The sequence below is a fragment of the Balaenoptera acutorostrata genome, chromosome 19 (assembly GCF_949987535.1).
Source record: "Balaenoptera acutorostrata chromosome 19, mBalAcu1.1, whole genome shotgun sequence".
Taxonomy (NCBI): Eukaryota; Metazoa; Chordata; class Mammalia; order Artiodactyla; family Balaenopteridae; genus Balaenoptera; species Balaenoptera acutorostrata.
Window position 1 is genome coordinate 52,404,330 of NC_080082.1, and position 20,280 is coordinate 52,424,609.

At 47.9% G+C, this 20,280-nt stretch overlaps 1 pseudogene; it reads right to left on the minus strand.

Annotated features, from left to right (window-relative positions):
* Positions 1 to 7,582: 7,582 nt before the first annotated feature.
* Positions 7,583 to 9,509, minus strand: LOC103008644 (atypical kinase COQ8A, mitochondrial-like; annotated as a pseudogene).
* Positions 9,510 to 20,280: the final 10,771 nt, after the last annotated feature.

Consider the following 20,280-nt stretch of genomic DNA (forward strand, 5'->3'; position numbering starts at 1 on the left):
CCACCAGGGAAGTCCCTTCGTTCACATTTTTAGAATAAAATTCGAAGTCCTCACTATGCCCTCTAGGCCCTACTCAAACCCGTTCCCAACCCCCATCACACTTCTGATCTCATCGCCCTTCTTCCTTCCCTTGGCTAACTTTGCTCCAGCCGCACTGGCCTCCTCCCTGTTCCTGGAACGTTCCAGTCCCACTTCAGCCACAGGACCTTTGCACTTGCTGTTCTCACTGCCTAGAATGCTCCTCCCCCAGACACCTGCATGGCTCCAACTCTCACTTTATTCAGGTTTCTGAATGTCACCTTCTCAGAGACAACCTCAGCTAAAATGGCATCCCCCAGAATCTCTCTTTCCTCTTAAAAGCTTTCTCCTTCTCCCAACACTTACCATAACTCGTCATCATGTTCTAGACCTATTTAGTTACTTGATTGAGTGCCTGTCTCCACTCCTTTGACTACCAGCTCTATGAGGCAGGGATTGTTGTTCATTCCACTGCTGTCTCCCCAGTGCCTAGAACAGGGCCTGAAAAATAGCAGGTGCTCAACAATTATTTGTTGAATAAATAAATGAATCAATTAGTCATTATCCTCCATGTCTCTCCCCATTGTCTGGCTCTGCAGAGTGCAAGCAGCAGGGAGAGAGAGTCATGTGGGCTACAGGCTGTGCCCTCCCACACACTTGGACCATCTGAAGGGGACTCGGCGGGGTGGGGGGGTGGCGGGGGTGTTGTATTAAGGAAACCTTCCCAGCAGAGGGTCTGGAGCTAAAGCTTCAAGGCAAAGAGAAGGGAGAGGTTAAGAGGCATATTCACTCACTTCTATAGAGTATCATTGTCCCCAGCCCTGTGTGGGCATGCTGGGGGCACAGCAATGATGTGTCTGATGGCTCTGCCCCAGGCAGAGCCGTAAGCTCACAGTCAGTGGGGTAACAGACCCACCACCACACAATGACAGCCAAGGGTGGGGGAAGCCAGGGCAGATGGCAGGGCTGGGATAGAGGAGGTACATGGGGCTATGGGACCCCAGAGGAGGCTCCTAACCCAGGCTGGGGGTCAGGGAGGGCTCCTTGAAGGAAGTTCCAGGGGAGTCTTTTCAAGTCCTGAACCCCTGACCTCTCCAGACACAGGGCGAGTCCCTCTTCTGACCTCTTGGGGCTCTGACGTCTGATCTACCTGTCACCCAAGTCTTGGGAACAAACAATTCCCAAAATTTGTTCTCGTCTCCTAACCTGGAACGCAAAGATTTGGCCACCAGAGGGCACTGTGGCCTCAGTCTTTGTCCAGACAGACTGTTCGTGAAGCCTCGGATCCTGGAGGGACATTGTGGGGCCAGTGGGACCAGCCAGTGGAGACACTGGTCCCCCCACTATGAGCCTCAGACCCTGCCCAGGACCTGGTCACCACGGTCTGAGCCCCTCCCCCCAGAGGCTCCTGTGGAATCAGTAGGAGACCCTCTCTGTCCCAGACCCCTGAGGGCCCAGCTTGGGCCTCCGAGGGAGACACTGGCTAAGCCCCCCTGATCCCTCTCTTCCTCGCCATACTTCAGAGGATACAGCCCTCCCCTAAGCTGCCCTTGGGGTGTTCAGACATGACCCTCAGAGGTCTCTACCCAGATGAGGATGCTGAGGTACAGAGGACGTGAGGCTGGGGGAGGCGGCCACACAATACCAGGGCAACAACAATAACAACTAATAATAATAACAGCAATACATAAGGTCCCATTGACTTAGCTCCTCCTGTGTGTCAAGACGGCTCCTGAGCTTTTTACAGGTCTTATGTCACTATCATACAGACCGCACTTAGGAAGCAGGACTCTTCACCTCAGAGTCAGACAAGGCAACTTGGGCTCATATAGACAATACCCTCGCCAAAAGTCCCCACCGATCATGGCAGGGAGAGCTGGGATTTGAATCCCGGTCTCACTCAGAAGCTAAACCACAGGCTACCTCCCTGTGCTACTCAGAGGGGGGTTGCTGACTTCCTGTGTCAGAATCTGCTCAGGCCCTCCATGAAAATGCCATCCCTACCCTCCCTCCCGCCCCCCAGTCCCAGGGATCCAGGGTCCCTGAAGGCAGATCCCAGAATCCCCGGTCTCAGAAGGCAGCCCCCAAGTCTTTCTAATGACTGCAAAGCCCTGAGAATCAGGGTTTGTGTTTGGGCACAAAGGCAGAAAGAAGAAACAAAATGCAATTGAAGGGATGGTTCTCAAGCTCTCAGGTGGGGAGGGGTGAGGGTATGGGTTTGCAACAGAGGTCTTAGAGTCGGTGGTGGAGTGTGGACTCCGCAGACCAACTTCCTGTTTCCCCAGTAGCTCTGCTGGAACTTTTTGGTACTTTGGTTTTCTCATCTGCAAAATGGGAGTAATGGTTCCAACATCACAGGTTCGTGGTGAGGATGCTTTGGGTCCATGTAGAGCTCTTAGTGCTTGGCACACTTTAACACACAATACTAGAACACCTACTGTGTGCCACGCCCGGGCTGAGGGTTTTACATACATAATCTCAACAGCCCAGAGAGGTGTGGTCCCTGCCTGGAGATCACAAACAAATCATGAAGTCTGGACTTGGTGTCAGGTTTGCTGACCCAAAGCACCCTCTGTGCTGCCCTGATGGGCACTCTTACCTCTGCTGGGCACTGCGCTAACGTGTACACTCACGTGACCCTCGCAACAATCCTGAGACCGGGGATAAGGTGAGACCATGTCAGGTAGGACCATAAAACCTAGGGTAAGGAGTTTGGGTTTGATTCTGAGGGTAGGGGGGAGACAGTGGATCGTTTTCAGCATGATCTCCTTCAGTTTTTTTTTTTTAATATTTATTTATTTATATACTTGGCTGCGTTGGGTCTTAGTTGCAGCACACGGGATCTTCGTTGCAGCATGTGGTGCGCGGGCTTCTCTCTAGTTGTGGCACGTGGGCTTAGTTGTCCCGTGGCATGTGGGACCAGGGATCGAACCTGTGTCCCCTGCATTGGAAGGCAGATTCTTAACCACTGAACCACCAGGGAAGTCCCCATCTCCTTCTGTTTAGAAAGATCCTCATGGCTGCAAGTGTGGACCAGACTGTGGGGACAAGGTAGGAGGCAGGAGACCTGGGAGGGGGCTGAGATGGCTGGGGTGGGAGGATGGGGCCAGGGTCGGGCAAGAAGGTGATGAGAGGCAACAGAATGCAGCTGCTGTAACAAATGACCATGAACTTGTCAGCTTAAAACAACAGATATTCGACAGAGGAATGGATAAAGAAGATGTGGTACATATATACAATGAAATATTACTCAGCCATAAAAAAGAACGAAATAATGTCATTTGCAGCAACGTGGATGGACCTAGAGATTGCCATACTGAGTGAAGTCAGAGAGAGAAAAACAAATATATCATATGATATCACTTATATGTGGAATAAAAAAAATGGTACAAATGAACAAATTTACAAAACAGAAATAGAGTCACAGATGTAGAAAACAAACTTATGTTTAGCAGGGGGAAAAGGGGGGGAGGGAAAAATTGGGAGATTGGGATTGACATATACACACTACTATGCATAAAATAGATAACTAGTAAGGACCTACTGTATAGCACAGGGAACTCTATTCAATACTCTTAACGGCCTATATGGGAAAAGAATCTAAAAAGAAGTAGATACATGTGTATGTATAACTGATTCACTTTGCTGTACAGTAGAAACGAACACAACATTTTAAATCAACGATACTCCAATAAAAATTTAAAAACAAAACAAAACAAAACAAAAAGCCCCCAGAAATTTATGCTCTCACAGTTCTGGAGGCCAGAAGTCAGAAATCAGTATCACTGAGTTGCAAGCAAGGTGTCAGCAGGGCCACACGCCCTCTGGAGGCTGTAAGGGAACATCCATTCTTTGCCTCTTCCAGCTTCTGGCGGCTGTTGATGCTCCGCGGCTTGTGGCCTCATCACTCCAATCTTCAAGGTTCCATCCTCACATCACCTCCTCCTCTGTGTGTGTGCTTCTCTCCCTCTGCTTTTGTCCTATAAGGATACTTATAAGTGATGGTATTTAGGGCCCACCTGGATAATCCAAGATATTCTTCCCATCTCAAGATCCTTAACTTCATCACATCTGCAAAGACTCTTTTCCCTATGAGGGATTAGAACCGGTAGCTTTGGGGCGCCATTATTCTGCCTACTACAGCAGAGTGGGCAGAATTTGCGGATGGATAATTTATGGAGCACGAGGGAAAGAGTCTGTGGAGTGTCGAGGAGGACTCGAAGGCCCGTGGCCTGAGCAGCTGGAGGGATGGAGGCGCCATCACCGAGATGGGGCGGCCGCCAGAGGGGCAGGTTTGGGAGAGCCCAGGAGCTCAGCTTCAGAAGCAGAAGCCTTGAGTTTGAGATGTACGTCAGGCAACCAAGGGGGCTGCTGAGTAAGTCCGGAGGTTGGGTTAAAGAGAGAAATTTGGGTGCATAAAGTGAGACTGGATGAGCTCTCCAGGGAGAGAAGAGGACCAAGGTGGAGACCTAGAGGTGACCATCAGTACAGATCCAGAAGGTAAGGAGGAACCAGGGGGGGCACTGAGAGGGAGCCGGCAGGGAGGCTAGAGAAGACCAGAAGAGGATGGCCGGTGTCTCAGGAGCAAAGGAGACAGGGAACGATGAGGGCTGACGGGTCAAGTAAGACGACAACTGAAATGTGACTTAGATTAGGACCAGGGGGACCCTGACAAGAGCACTTCCATGGAGCAGAGGTGGAGGAGGAGTAGAATGTGAACATTTGATTGGAAAGAGTGTAGAAGAGAACTGGAGACATCTCTGGTGAGAAATTTTGCTGTAAAGGGGAACCAAGAAACAGGGCTGTGGCTGGAGAAGGTCAGAGAGTTTTGTCTTCTGTCTTGTGTTAAGATGGAAGGAGTTACAATACATCTGTATGCCAGCGGGAATGATCAGGAAGGTGACGACGCAGGGGAGAGGGGAGCATTGCTGGAGCAGTGATGGAGACAAGAGGAAACAAGCGAGTCCCCAAGTGGGGGTCAGCCTTAGTGAGGCTTGATCCGTATCAGGAGGAGGAGGAGATGTGTGGAGCAGACGCCAGGAGGTGGGAGATTGAGGACATTCTCTCCTACGGCTTCAGTGAAATGAGCTGGGAGCAGTAATGGGGGAAAAGAGAGAGGATGCACCGAAGACCCCTTGAGAGGCTGGTCAGGAACTCAAAGTTTTGAGCTCTTGGAAGAGGACAGAGGCATGGAGTAGAGGCCAAGTTTGATTTAGCCAGATTGGGGGTTTCCCAAGTGAGAATAATAAAGAGAGGGAGTTGGGGGGGTGGGATCCAAGGGAGCCACTTTGGTGAGTGACCACAGACTTGCAGGGCTGAAGGACAGTGAAAGGGGAGGGGCATCGATGGGGCCGTAGGTCCTGGCAGGGTTGGGGGATTGGAGGGAGGGAGCTGGGAGAGAGGAGAAGGCAGATAGAGAGCGAGAAGCATGAAACTGAGATTGGAGGGTCTGTGTGTATCGGGCATGGGCATGACGAGGGCCAAGGTCGCTGGAGGGGCCAGGGTTGGGCAGAGGACCAGATCCCTGGCAGAGAGGCGGTGGGGGCATGGGGAGGCTGGGGGAGGTCGAAGGAGCATCTACCTGGATGTGAGGATTGTGTTAGGAGTGAGTGGTGAGCCAGGTGGAAAATGTAAGAGACCGTGATCCCCACGGCCATAGTGACCCCAGCACCCACCCTGTCCCCTCTCAGGAGGCATCCCTAACTGGAAAAGGGGACTTGGGTTCTACTGGATGGGCGGTCAGCTCTGGGAAAGACATCTGCCGCTCCAGCTCCATCAAAGACCCACATGTGAAAAGTAAATCTATAAAGTTAATAGAAGAAAGTGTGGTGGACTTCCCTGGTGGTGCAGTGGTTAAGAATCCGCCTGCCAGTGCAGGGGACATGGGTTCGAGCCCTGGTCTGGGAAGATCCCACATGCTGCGGAGCAACTAAGCCCGTGCACCACAACTACTGAAGCCCGTGCTCCTAGAGCCCGTGCTCTGCAACAAGAGAAGCCACTGCAGTGAGAAGCCCGCCCACAGCAATAAAGAGTAGCCCCTGCTTGCCGCAACTAGAGAAAGCCCGCGCAAAGCAACGAAGACCCAAATGCAGCCCAAAATAAATAAATTAATTAACTTTTTTTAAAATATGGGGTTGCATGACCTGGGTTTTTCAACAAATAATTGGCTTTAAAGACAAAGGGCCTGTTAGCGAGTGTTGTTTTAAGCTTTTGCATGCCGGAGACCTGTATGTGCCTGAGCATCTAGCAACGCCCATGGGGCTCTTTTCAGAATCAAGTTTATAAAAGCATAACATCCAGAGGGTTACAGAGGAAACTCATTGCATTAATATACAGTTAGTAAAAAAAATAATAATTGTGATATAGTAATATATGTGCTTCTTTATTAATACATTAAAGAATAAGATCTGGCTGCAGATTCAATAACTACCATAATTTCTAAGCAGTGATGAGTAAAACCAATCTTTCAAGAGATCTGCAACAACTGTAATGTGCTATAAAACATCTGTGATTTATTTGGGTGACAAGGTCATAGGTTCTGGCAATAGTATTGTGATTTGTTGCCAAAATTCATAATTGACAAAAATATCAAATGTCATTAGAGGTTAGTGAAAACATAGATGTCAGTTTTTTCCCACCAATGGTGATAGACGCCAAGAACTCTGGACCAGTTGGAGGTCCCAGGACCCCAGGTTGAGAATCCCTGTAGTTTAAAAACACAACATGTGGATCTTGTATAGATCCTGATTTGAACAAACTAACTTAAAAAGACATTTCTGAGATAACTGGGATATTTGAACACAGGGTGTGTATTATAAGATATTAAGGAAATATCGTTCTTTTTATTTTAGCATTTTTTAAAAAATTGAAACAAGTAAATCAGATAATTACAAGAACTGTATGGAGATTAACAGAGCCTGAAATGACCCCTTGGGTCCAACCAGGTGACAAGTGCATATCATTTCCTTCCACAAGGGCCCAGGGGCCTGGAGTGGGAGGAAGGGCCCCCCACACACCAGTCTTGGAGCCCAGAGACAGAGCATGTGGCTTTCTCTCCCCTTCTGCATCTCCTGCCCTTCCCCACAGGAGGCAGCAGTTCTCTGGAAACCTCTGGTTGTCAAAAAACCTCTAGGAGGGCTTCCCTGGTGGCGCAGTGGTTAAGAATCTGCCTGCCAGTGCAGAGGACACGGGTTCGAGCTGTGCTCCGGGAAGATCCCACATGCCCTGGAGCGCCTAAGCCTGTGCGCCACAACTATGGAGCCTGGGCCCTAGAGCCCGCATGCCACAACTACTGAGCCCACGCGCCACAACTACTGAAGCCCGCGAGCCTAGAGCCCGTGCTCTGCAACAAGAGAAGCCACCACAATGAGAACCCCATGCACATCAGTGAAGAGTAGGCCCCGCTCGCCGCAACTAGAGAAAGCCCGTGAGCAGCAACGAAGACCCAATGCAGCCAAACATAAAAAAAAAAATTAAAAAGTAAAAAATAAAAAAACCTCTAGGACCAGCCAGAGAGCAAGTGTGGGTGGGTCTCTCCTGGTGAAGGAGTACTTTTTGGCAATGCTCAGATCAGCACTTCAAGCTCCAGATCCAGGCCAGACAGGAAAAGGTGGAAAACACAAATCTCCTGCTAGAAACACACACACACAAACCTTATATTACATGCTCAATAAAATCCAAAAAGGCTTTTCTGGTTTTTTTGTTTGTTTTTGTTTTGTTTGCTTTTGGTGGCAGGGATTCAAAGGGAGAACTCTCATCTTCTGGTTAACCTTCACATTAGCAAAAACCACTGTTACAAAAAGGAAAAGGATATAACATCGTCTTTTTATCGAGAGTCATTTCAGAGGATGAATAAACAATAAGCAGATTCTGACAGACGGCAGTGGGGTTGCATTTTCATTCTTGCGCCTCTCACCCCATACCCACTTAGCAATAAAAACTGTGCATAAGCGCTGGCAACAGGCTCTGAGTGGCCACCCCTCTCGCGCCGTACGAAGTTTAAATGGAGCAGGGGCACCGCCTGCTTCCTACTAGTTTTAGCGGCACAGGACGGAGGGTCCGGCCGAGCGGCCGGCCCATGGCTATGCTGCGCAGCTTGCCTCCTGCGGTAGTTGCTGTAGGCCTCCTCGAACGTGGCCTTGCAGGGGAACGGGGCCTTCAGCTTGGAGCACGTGAGGAAGGAGCCCCCCAGCTTCCTGTGCGGGGAGTAGGTCTCCTCGGTGCTTCAGCATGGTGGGGATCGGGTGGTGGATCTTCGCGGTGGTGCTCTGGGCGCCAAAGTCAAAGGGCTCCTCCGAGGCAAAGGCCTCCCCCAGGATGAGGATGGCGTCCAAGTGGGTATCTTCCACGGCCTTGACCTCATAGCCGGTGAGGAACTTCATCTCTGTGGAGTTCTTCAGCACGGCCTCCCTGTCCTGGTCAGCAGCAGCCCTGATGATCTGGATGTAGCAGTCTGTGAAGGATCCTTCGTGTTCCTGAGCTGCCCCGAAGTCCAGAATAGTCACCCTGTGCTGCTGAGCGCCATCAAAGAAGTTGACCCAGTTGGGGTCTGTCTGCATGAAGCAGAACTGGAACTGCTCCTGCAGGCACAGGACCGGGATATGGTAGCAGATCTCGTTCCGGATCTCCTGGCTCAGCCCCTCGGCCTGGGCCAAGGGGGAAGCCAGACACCAGCTGCGTGGTCAGCACGTGGGGGCTTCAGAGCTCCTCCACAGTCTCAGGCGTGTAGAAGAAGGGGTGGTCCTTCAGCAGCTCCCTGAACCTGCCCGCACAGGCGGCTTCCTGCTGGCAGTCGCACTCGAGGGCCAGCTCCTGCCTCGGCACGTCGAGCAGGTGCTCATGGAACAGGCCTTCCGGAAGCATGTTGCTCCTGTTCAGCACGGCCATGAGCTTGTTGACGTCACAGTTGATGCTCTGGGCCACACCGGGCTACTGGACCTTTTTTTAAAAAAAATAAATATTTTGTTTGTTTTTTTTGGCTGTGTTGGGTCTTCGTTGCTGCATGTGGGCTTTCTCTAGTTGCGGTGAGCAGGGGCTACTCTTTGTTGCAGTGCGCGGGCTTCTCATAGAGGTGGCTTCTCTTGTTGCGGAGCACGGGCTCTAGGCGCGCGGGCTTCAGTAGTTGTGGCTCGCAGGCTCTAGAGTGCAGGCTCAGTAGTTGTGGCGTACCGGCTTAGTTGCTCCGCAGCGTGTGGTATCTTCCTGGACCAGAGCTCGAACCTGTGTCCCCTGCATTGGCAGGCGGATTCTTAACCACTGCGCCACCAGGGAAGCCCCGGGCTACTGGATTTTCATGGCCACCTCGCGGACAACTTTCACGCGGGCCAGGTGCACCTGCCCGATGGAGGCTTGTCCCAGCAGTTGGGGCCCAGGTCGTTGTTGAGAGTTTTCATCATCTGTTTCAGTGTCATGAAGTCCACGCTCTGCCTGACCCGCTCGAAGATCTTGGCCCGATGGGGTTTGATGAAGGCGTCGTCCTGGAAGCTCAGCATCTGGCCCAGCTTGAGCGCCGCCCCCGCGCACCTTGCAGAGCGTGCGCACGATGCGCTCCCTGTCGGCCTCCGACAGGAAGGGGCTGGAATCCAGCACGGCCTTCTTCCCTGAAGGATCCTCGGGACGGAGGCTCTTCTTGGCAACCTTGGCCAGGGCCCCAAAGCCCAGACCCACAGCCAGACCTGCCAGAACCCACAGGCATGTTGACCGAACAAGCTCCATGGAGGTTCTCTGCAGCAACAAGGGGCAAATCGGAGCATAAAACAGCTTCATTCACACAGCACCTCGTTCATCTTTTTTATTCTTATATTTTTAAAAATTTTTTGGCCGCGCCACGGGGCATGTGAAATCTTAGTTCCCCAACCAGGGATTGAACCCGCGGCCCCAGCATTGGAAGCACGGAGTCCTAACCACTGGACCGCCAGGGAAGTCCTTTGTTCTTTTTTTTTTTTTTTTTTGATGTGATAATGGCATTGTGGTTATGATTTTTGTAAAGTCATTACTTGTTTGAGATAGATCATGAAATATTTGAGATAGATAATTATAGCTAGGGTTGGTTTGGTTTTCGTGGCTTAAAAATTAGGGTTTGTTTTAAAGTATTACAGCTAAAGTGAAGTAAGGGAATTTTCTTGGATGATAGTGATGTCCTATTTCTTTTCGTGTGTGTGTGTTCTATTTCTTAACAAAGATTGGGATTACACAGTTATAAGCATTTGTCAAAACCCATCAAATAGCATACTTAAGATTTTGCATTTCTTTGTGTACAAATTTTACCTTAAAAAAAAGTAAATAGGGCTTCCCTGGTGACGCAGTGGTTAAGAGTCCTTCTGCCAATACAGGGGACACGGGTTCGAGCCCTGGTCTGGGAAGATCCCACGAGACGTGGAGCGACTGGGCCTGTGCGCCACAACTGCTGAGGCTGCTCTCTGGGGCCCACGAGCCACAACTGCTGAGCCCGTGCACCGCAACTGCTGAGGCCCACGTGCCTGGGGCCCGTGCTCCACAACAAGAGAAGCCACCGCAATGAGAAGCCCGTGCACCACAGGGAAGGGTGGCCCCCGCTCGCTGCAACTAGAGAGGGCCCACATGCAGCAACGAAGACCCAACGCAGCCAAAAATAAATAAATAAATAAATTAATTAATTAATTAATTAATTAAATCTTGAACTCTAGGTAACGGTATGTATATTAGTTTCCTAGGGCTGCCATAACAAAGTACCACAAATTGGGTGGCTTAAAACAACAGAAATTTATTCTCTCATGATTCTGGAGGCCAGAAGTCTGAAGTCAAGGTGTCTGCCTGACCATGCTCTCTCTAAGCTTCCAGGAGAGGATCCTTCCTTGCCTCTTTCAAGCTTCTGGTAGTCCCAGGAGTTCCTTGGCTTGTGGCTGCATCACTGCAATCTCTGCCTCTGTCTTCACATGGCCTCTTAGTGTGTCTCTGTGTCTTCACGTGGCTGTGTTCTTATAAGGACACCAGTCATTTTGAGTTAAGAGCTTCTAGCATGACTTCCTCTTAACTAATTATACTTACATCTTTTTTTTTTTTTTTTTTGGCCATACCTCACAGCGTGTGGGATCCTAGCTCCCCAACCAGGGATCGGGGGTCGAACCCATACCCCCTGCAGTGGAAGCACGGAGTCTTAACCACTGGACAACCAGGGAAGTCCCTATATCTGCATCTTATTATTTGGAAATAAGGTCACATTCTAAAGTGCAAGGAGTTAGAACTTCAACATACCTTTTTGCGGGGGGACACAATTCAACTCATACTAATACACTTGCTGAAATGTTTAGTGGAAGAGTGTGGAACTTACTTTGAAATGCATTAAAAAAATGTGATGGGTAGGTGGTGGGATGGATAGAGAGAAAAATGAGTGATAAAGCCAGTAGATTAAAATGCTAATGGTAGAGTCCTGCTGATGGGTATATGGGTGTTCACTGAACAATTACTTCAACTTTTCTGTATGTTTGAAATTTTGAAAAAGAAAGTGTTGCATCTCAAAAAAAAAAAAAGTTTAAGGAGGATAATTGAAATAAGAATAACCGTGCACTGAGAATTGTTGGCGCTGGGTGATGGCTAAGTGGGGGATCATTACGCTAGTCTCTCTACTTTCTGTATGCTTGGAAATCTCCAAATTAAATTTCCGAGGATTCTGTTTAATGAAGGAACTATGAACAAAACTAATAGACAGGTAAATGAAAGGTACCATGTCTGAAACTGACAAAGGATTAATAATAAGAATATTCAAAGATCCCTTAGAAATGAACACAACAGGGACTTTCCTGGTGGTCCAGTGGTTAAGACTCCACGCTCCCAATGCAGAGGGCCCGGGTTTGATCCCTGATCAGGGAACTAGATCCCACATGCATGCTGCAACTAAAGATTCCACATGCTGCAACGAAGATCCCACATGCCACAACTAAAAGATCTGCATGCTGCAACTAAAGGTTCCATGTGCTGCAACTAAGACCCGGCGCAGACAAATAAATTAAAAAAAATTTTTTTAAGAAAAAGAAAAAGGGAATTCCCTGGTGGCACAGTGGTTAAGAGTCTGCCTGCCAAAGCAGGGGACACGGGTTCGAGCCTTGGTCCAGGAAGATACCACATGCCTCAGAGCAACTAATCCCACGTGCCACAACAACTGAAGCCCGCGCGCCTAGAGCCCGTGCTCCACAACAGGAGAAGCCACCGCAATGAGAAGCCCGTGCACCGTGACGAAGAGTAGCCCCCGCTCACCACAACTAGAGAAAGCCCGCGTGCAGCAACGAAGACCCAACGCAGCCAAATAAATAAATAAATTTATATTTATAAAAAAGAACACTACAACCACCTCCTCCACCCCCCCAAAAAAATAGGGTGAGCAAAGGATGTGAGCACTTAAATGTCAGAAGACCTAAAAAACTGTCAAGCATAAGAAAGTGAGTTCAAAATCATTAGTACTCTGAAGAACGGAAGTAAAAAACAACCAGAATATGAGTGTTCGTGGCAAAATTCCTTTCAGATTTTCTATACATGTGAAATTTTTCATAATAAAAAGTGGGGAAAAAACAATGAGCAGTCACTTAGCACCTAGTAGACACACAAAAATTAGAAAGCTGGATCATGTCAAGTAGTGGAGGGGATGTAGAGACCCAGGAACTCTCATGCACTGGGGGTAGGAGTGGCCTGGGAGGCCATTCTGGAGGGCGATATGCACCTCCCTCCTTCCCAGAAATCATGCTCCTAGGTGGCATCCCCTAGAAATTCTCACATGGGTCCGTAAGGGGTGGTGCCTAAGGATGTCCGCTGAGCATTACTTGTGGCGGTTGGTGCTGGGGGCGGCCTGGCTGCCCTGGGTTTCACCTTGGGGGCGTGGGCAGTTAAACTTCAAGGGACACACACCAGGGGGTCCTGTGGGCAATGAGAAGATGGGATGAAATATGCACAGAGCAACATTGATAGAGCTTTACCTTACAGTATTGAGGGACACGTAGAGTAGGATACATAATAAAATTGCAATTACATAGATTAGAAGCATATGCACACATCAATACACTTTCTTTTTTCTTTTTTTGGCTGTGCCGCTGCTTTTAGTTCCCTGACCAGGGATTGAACCCAGGCCCTCGGCAGTGAAAGTACAGAGTCCTAACCACTGGACGGCTGGGGAATTCCCCATCAATACACATTTCGCAAGCACACATATGAAAAAAAGATAACGTGGAGTGAGGTAGACAAGCAGGTTTGTCCAGTGAACACTCTTGGAACCCCAGGAGCAAGGGCTCCCCCTGCCCAAATCCAGCCTCCCAGAAGAGCAGTGCCTTTGGCAATGAAATGCTGCCACGTGGGCCAGCCCTTAGGGTTTTGGACTGAGGGACTTGCCCCACTGCTGACAGGTATGCCTCTTTTGAGAGGTAATTATTAGCCTGCTATTGGCCACTAGTGGGGAAAGATGGTCTCATGAGGGGACATTGGAATCTCGGAGTTGACATTCCTTCAGTAGCCTTCTTATGGGGCAAGACAACTAAATTTCCATTATTAAAAACAGGGTATGGGACTTCCCTGGTGGCGCAGTGGTTAAGAATCCGCCTGCCAATGCAGGGGACATGGGTTTCAGCCCTGGTCCGGGATGATCCCACATGCCGCGGAGCAAATAAGCCCTTGCGCCACAACTACTGAGCCTGCGCTCTAGAGACCACGAGCCACAACTACGGAGCCCGCGTGCCACAACTACTGAGTTCACGCGCCTCAACTAGAGCCTGCGTGCCGCAAACTACAGAGCCCACATGCCCTGGAGCCTGAGTGCCACAACTAGAGAAGAGAAAACCCACACACCACAACTAGAGAGAAGCCCGCACGCCACAACTAAAGATCCCACACGCCTCAACAAAGATCCCACGTGCTACAACTAAGACCTGACGCAGACAAAAATAAATAATAAATTTTTTTTTAAAAAAAAAAGCTCACTGGGTATTCAAAGAAGCAGGAAAACACAATGCAATTAATCAGGAAGTCTGAAATGGGTCTCACGGGGCTAAAAATCAAGGTGTCAGTGGAGCTGTGTTCCTGGTGGAGGCTCTAGGGAAGAGTCTGTTTCCTTACCTTTTCCAGCTTCTAGAATCCACCTTCACTCCTTGGCTCATGGACCCTCCTCCGTCTTCAAAGCCCATCACTCAACCTCTGCTTCCCTTGTCCCATCTCGCTCACTCTGACCCTCTTGCTTCCTCCTTGAATGATCCTTGTGATTACACTGGGCCCACGTGAATAATCCAGAATAATCCTGTCAGTTCAAGATCCTTAATTTAATCCTATCCACAAAGGCCCTTCTGCCATGTAAGGTAACATATTCACAGGTTCTGGGTTTTAGGATGTGAACAGTTTGGGGGGCCATTTTTCTATCTACCAACTACCCTATTGAAAATTGCAATCTTCCCTAGCCCAGCGCTTCCAATCTCTTTACTCTGTTTAATTTTTTCTCTTTTTTTCCCGTATAATGTTTTCCATAATTCTTATCACCTTCTAACATGTTATATAATCTACTTGCTTATGATATTGCTTATTATCTGTTTTGCCCTGCTAGAATATAAACTCCTGATATAAACTGGTACCCAGAATAGTGCCAGGCACATAATAGGTGCTCAAAAATATCTGTGAATGAGGCTCTGCATGATCTGGCTCCAGGCCACCTCTCCTATCTCATTCCCTTTCACTCTCATCCTTGCTCACTGCCTTTCACCAACACTGGCCTCGCTGCCCCTTTAACATGCCAAGCACGTTCTTGTCTTAGACCTTTGCACCTGCTGTTTCTTAAATGTCCCTCTTCCCATGTCCTTGCATGGGTCTCTTCTCTCTCCCTTGCACAGAGAGGATGCACAAAAGATGGATACTTATTGAATTAATGAATGGATAGAGTTCTAATACAGCAATAAAACAGAATACTCTGAAACTGTTAGAAAAAAGTGAGGTAGGGGGTCTCCACATGAGGGCAAGACCCACCTTGCCTGCCCTCTAAACCCCAGAGAGCTGCCAAGGTCCCAGCCAGCCAGTTTTCACTCCGCTCTGGTTGGCATTTAATAAAACTGAAGTCAAAATAAGGAAGAAGGATGTTTTTGAAACTAGAAAATATGTTCAAATTACGTTTTTTTTCCAAGACACTCCCCCTCCAAATAAATTAATTAATTAAATAGTGAAAGAAAGAAAAGAATGAGGTCGAATGTGATAATATGGAATGACTTCTAAGATATAATGTAATGAAAAAAAGTAAGAAAAATATACAGTAAATTTTATGTAATAGGCTCCCATTTGCATAAAAATGATGTATTTCTGGAAGTTTACATAAGAAATTGATAACATCACTTGACTCCCCAAGAGGGAGACTTATTTTCACTGTGTATCCTTTTGTAATACTTAATTTTTAAAATCATATTCATGATAAAATTGTTTCTTCAATAAAAACTAGTAATCAAAAGAAGTAGTAGTGAACTAGAGAAAAGAAAATATTTAATAAACCTAGGGCAGTAATTGCTATAATTTTGTAACATCTAGAAAAATTTGTGAATGAATGAATGGGTTACTCTCTAGAAGTCTGGACCATGATTCACAGCCAAGCATTTATCCAGCTCGCTCACTGTGTTTCCACATAATGCTTGCATGCTTTCTGGTCTGTTCTCTTGGTCAGTGCCACTGCTATTCCTGCCGACACTTGGTATTATCCAGATTTCTAAATTTTGCCCAATAAATAGATGTTAAATGACATTTCACTGTTGTTTTAATTTGCATTTTCAGATTAATATCGATTTTGAGCATTTCATAATGTGCTGGCGAATAGTTTGGGTTTCCTGTCCTCACAGTTGTACGTTTGTGTCCCTTGTGTATTTTTCTATCAGTGTTGTTGTCTTTCTGTGTTGATTTGCAGGAGTTCCTAGTGGTTTCTGAATTGTAATCACTCATCAGTTTTAAATGCTGCAAATATCTTCTCTCATTCTTCCCATTAAATACTAACTTTGTCTATGATGTCTTTCCTTGAAAAGAGACTTAATTTTAATATGAGCAAATTCATCAGTTGTTTTGCCTTATGGTTTATACTTTGGAAGTTTTGTTTTAGAAGTCTTTCCCCACTCCTAATTCACTGCTCCTGTTATCACTGGATGCATAACAAACTGTGCTAAACTTAGTGGTGTAAAACAGCAAGCATTTATTACATTTACCTCTCATGGTTCTGGGAGTGACTGGGCTCAGCTGAGCGGTTCTTACTTGGGTCTCTCATGCCATTGAAGCCAGATGGTGTCTAGGGCCGGAGTCATCTCATTCCAGGTTTTCTCACTCATGTGTCTGGCAATTGATGCTGGCTGTCGGCTAGAACACAAAACCTCTTCATATGCCTTGGGCTTCCTTACAACATGGCAACTGGATTCCAAGAAAAAGCATCCCAAGACAGCCAAGTCTTTTATGACCTAGCCTCAGAAGTCACTGTTATACACTGATTTTTTGTATCTCACCAAAATTTATATATTGAAGCCCTCACCTCCAGTATGATGATATTTGGAGATGGGGCCTTTGGGAGGTAATTAGGGTTAGATGAGGTCATGAAAGCAGGGCCCTGGTCTGATGGGAATTGTGCCCTTATAAGAATAGACACCAGTGGACTCTCCTGGTGGCGCAGTGGTTAAGAATCTGCCTGCCAATGCAGGGGACACGGGTTCGAGCCCTGGTCCGGGAAGATCCCACATGCCATGGAGCAACTAAGCCCGTGAGCCACAACTACTGAGCCTGCGCTCTAGAGCCTGCGCTCCACAACTACTGAAGCTCGCATGCCTAGAGCCCGTGCCCCACAGCACAGCAAGAGAGGCCACCGCAGTGAGGAGACCGTGCACCACAACAAAGAGTAGCCCCCGCTCGCCACAGCTAGAAAAAGCCTGCGCGCAGCAACGAAAACCCAATGCGCCAAAAAAAAAAAAAGAATAGACACCAGAGAACTTGTTCTCTCTCTTTCTGCCATGTGAGGACTCAGTGGAAAGGCAGCGGTCTGCAAGCTAGGAAGACAGCCCTCACCCAACCATGCTGGCTCCCTGATCTCGGTCTTCCCAGCCTCCAAAACTGAGAGAATGAATTTCTGATGTTTAAACCACCTAGTCTATAGTATTTCATTATGGCAGCCTGAGCAGACGAATACACTCAGCACCACTTCCATCACACTTTGTTTGTGAGACGTGAATCCCTGAGGCTGGTCTGTTTTCAAGACAAGGGGAATGAGACACCACCTTTTGATGGGAAGTATAGCAAAAAATTTGTGGACATGTCACAGTGACATTATTCTTCATTTTCTTGTATTAACTCCATCGTTTTATTCTTTACATTTAGGTCTTTATTTGATTTGGAGTCTGCCTGTGAGTCTGTTCGGTTCCTTTGTTGTATTCATCTGTTCTTCATCAACACCACAGTTTTTATTCCTATGGCTTAATATCTGGTAGAGCAAGCCTTCCTCACTTTCTTTTTTCATGTTGACTTGGTTATCTGTACATATTATGTACAACTGTTGTTCTTCCTCCATACAAATTTTAGAATAGACTTTATCAAGTATCTCAAAAAATCCACCCAGAATTCTGATTGAGATTGCTTTGAATTTATTGACTAATTTGGAGAGAACTTACATGTGGATAATATTAAGATATCTTATGCAAAGGCATGGACAGTCTCATTTTTCCAAATTATCTTCTGTATCCTTTATTGGCATATTAATGTTTTTTCAATCAAGGCCTTAGATATCTTTGATTAAGTTGTTAGATAAACTATAGTTTTTGTAGCTATTGAGAACGGCACAAGTTTTTTTTTTTTTTTGTCTGTTTTGTTTTTTGTTTTTGTTTTTTGGTGCTGAAGCCTGGAAACAAGCTTTTAAAATTATGTTTTAATTGGTTATTACAGTATTAGTGAAATGATATGGATTCCCGTAGGCTTATATCAACCATGATACGCCCTTCGTGACGAGCCTTCCTGCCCTCTTCATTATGAAGTATTTCTAAAACGTTTTAGCCAGTTGTGAGTACCAATCATATCATCAGTGCGACACCATTTCTAATATTTATCATTCTGATTAGCAGAGTCTCTGGTGTTGATCTAAGATGGGCGAGTGCTTTGCTGTAGCTACTTCTGGAGCCAGCTCTTAATTAAATGCCAGCCGACCAGCCCTTGAGTAGCTGACCGTTGGGGTGTAGTTTAAAACAACCCGCATAGCCACGAGGGGGCGCTAAGGCTTCACTTCTAGTCGAAGAGGGTTGCTGTGCGCCGTGTGCCAGGCGCTGCTCCGGACGTTAGGAATACAGCCGTGCCTAAGGAGATAATATTCTGAAGGTGGGGGGAGGGTAGACAGACAATAAAGTAAACTAATGCATAATTTCAGGGTGTAATAAATTCGTGGAGAAAATTAATTATTGTGACAAGGGGCTCAAGGACATCTGTCTGGAATTACATCTAAATGATGATCCCTCACTTGGGCGGAGTAGTCCGGGCAGAGAAACATCTGAGGGTCCACGAGGGGAAGAGTCTCGTGGGAGTGAGGGGGGTTAGGGGGGGAGTGCAGGTGAGGGAGAGGAGAGGGATGAAGGATGACAGGTGGGGGAGGGTGTGGAGCGTGTACGGGGAGACTTTGGTTTCTCATCTGAAGCCAAAAGAAGCCCATGGAGGGAGCAGAGTGGATGGAGACAAAAGTGAGAGGGCCTTCCCTGGCGGTCTAGTGGTGAGTACTCTGCGCTTTCACTGCAGGGGCCATGGGTTCGACCCCTGGTTGGGGGAACTAAGATCCTGCAAGCCGTGCAGCACAGCCAAAAAATAAATAAATAAAAAATAAAGTGAGTGAGAAAACGCATTATTTGGCTGCTAAGTGGGAAGCAAGATCACAGGCCCTGGGAGGCAGCATGAGGAGGTGAGTGTGGCAGTTACGCAAAGGTGGTGGGTCAGGTACACTGTGTCCTTTGTGGCTTTTCCTTAACAGAGCGCCTGTGATTCAGTGTTCCTAAGGGACATCTTGCTGGCCAGGGATGGTGGCTGTAAGGAGCTAATGGTCCAGCCCCTCCCTACAATGATAAGGTTGATGATAATGCTTATTAGGTACCTGGCACTAGTCTACAATCTATGCATTTAAACCTCACAACCTCCCTGGGAAGTAGGTACAATTGTAATCATTTTCCAGATATGGAAACTTGAGGCACAGAGAGGTTAAGTGACTTGCTCAAGACCACACAGCTAGGAAGTAGGACAGATGGCATTTGAATCCAAGCACTAACCCCGGAGTCCATGCTCTTACCCACCATGTTATGCTGCTTCCCGATCCTTTTGTTGTAGCCTTGTTCTCAGTCAAATTGTATTGCCCTTTAGACAGGCTATCTCAGAGAGCTGTCAGCAGTCACTAACACCTTAGTATGAATTAGTCCACCTCTTCTTGCCACTGAAGAATTGCAATCTATGCTAAAGCTACGGCTTATAGGGGCACTGTAGTGTAGAAATATTTGGGTTCTGGAGTCATAATGCCTGTGATTAAAACCCACTGCCACTTCCCAGCTGAGTGATTTTGGGCAAGTGTCATCACTAATCTGGGCCTCAGTTTCATCATCTGTGAAGTCCCCATTTTCCAGATGAGGAAACTGAGAGGCTCAACACATGGCACACCCAAGACTTTGCTTGGATGCAAGGAGGAGGGATTCCTCCATTACACTCTCTATCCAGTTGTGTGGAGGGGAGGGGGCACTGGAAGCCTGAGGTCTGTCTGCACAGGGACAGCAAGGTCACCTGAAGGGCTGGACAGACCAGCTGCTCCTGGATACCCTTCTTCAGGGTCGGCTTCTCTTCCTGCCAGACTAGAGCTGAGACCCCTGGGATGGGTGTCTGATCCTGGCAGGGCTGCTGGGCGGCACTGGATGGGCATCGGGGTCGGGCCCCCAATTTTAGGCAGTAGAAATGAGATGGGAGATGTGCTATGCCCTTGGGGGCAGATTCCCCAGTTCTGGCCTGGCCCCAGTCCTAAGCACAGCCACAATCCCACCCCATCTCCTGACTGTACACAGCTGGGACTGCTATTGTTAAAATAATGAAACACTTCCACAGTCTTTGGTAAATAACCACTACCCACTTCTGATACCCTTGCCCTTCCCCTGAGACCCTTCAGGGCCCTCCCTTCCCCAGCATGAGCATGTCCCAGCCCAGGGGGCTTCCCTGATCCAGCTCTGGGGCACTTGCCCATCCTGACTGGTAGATGGGCCTGCCAATATTTGGTATCTTCCCTGGCTCAGCCCCAATATC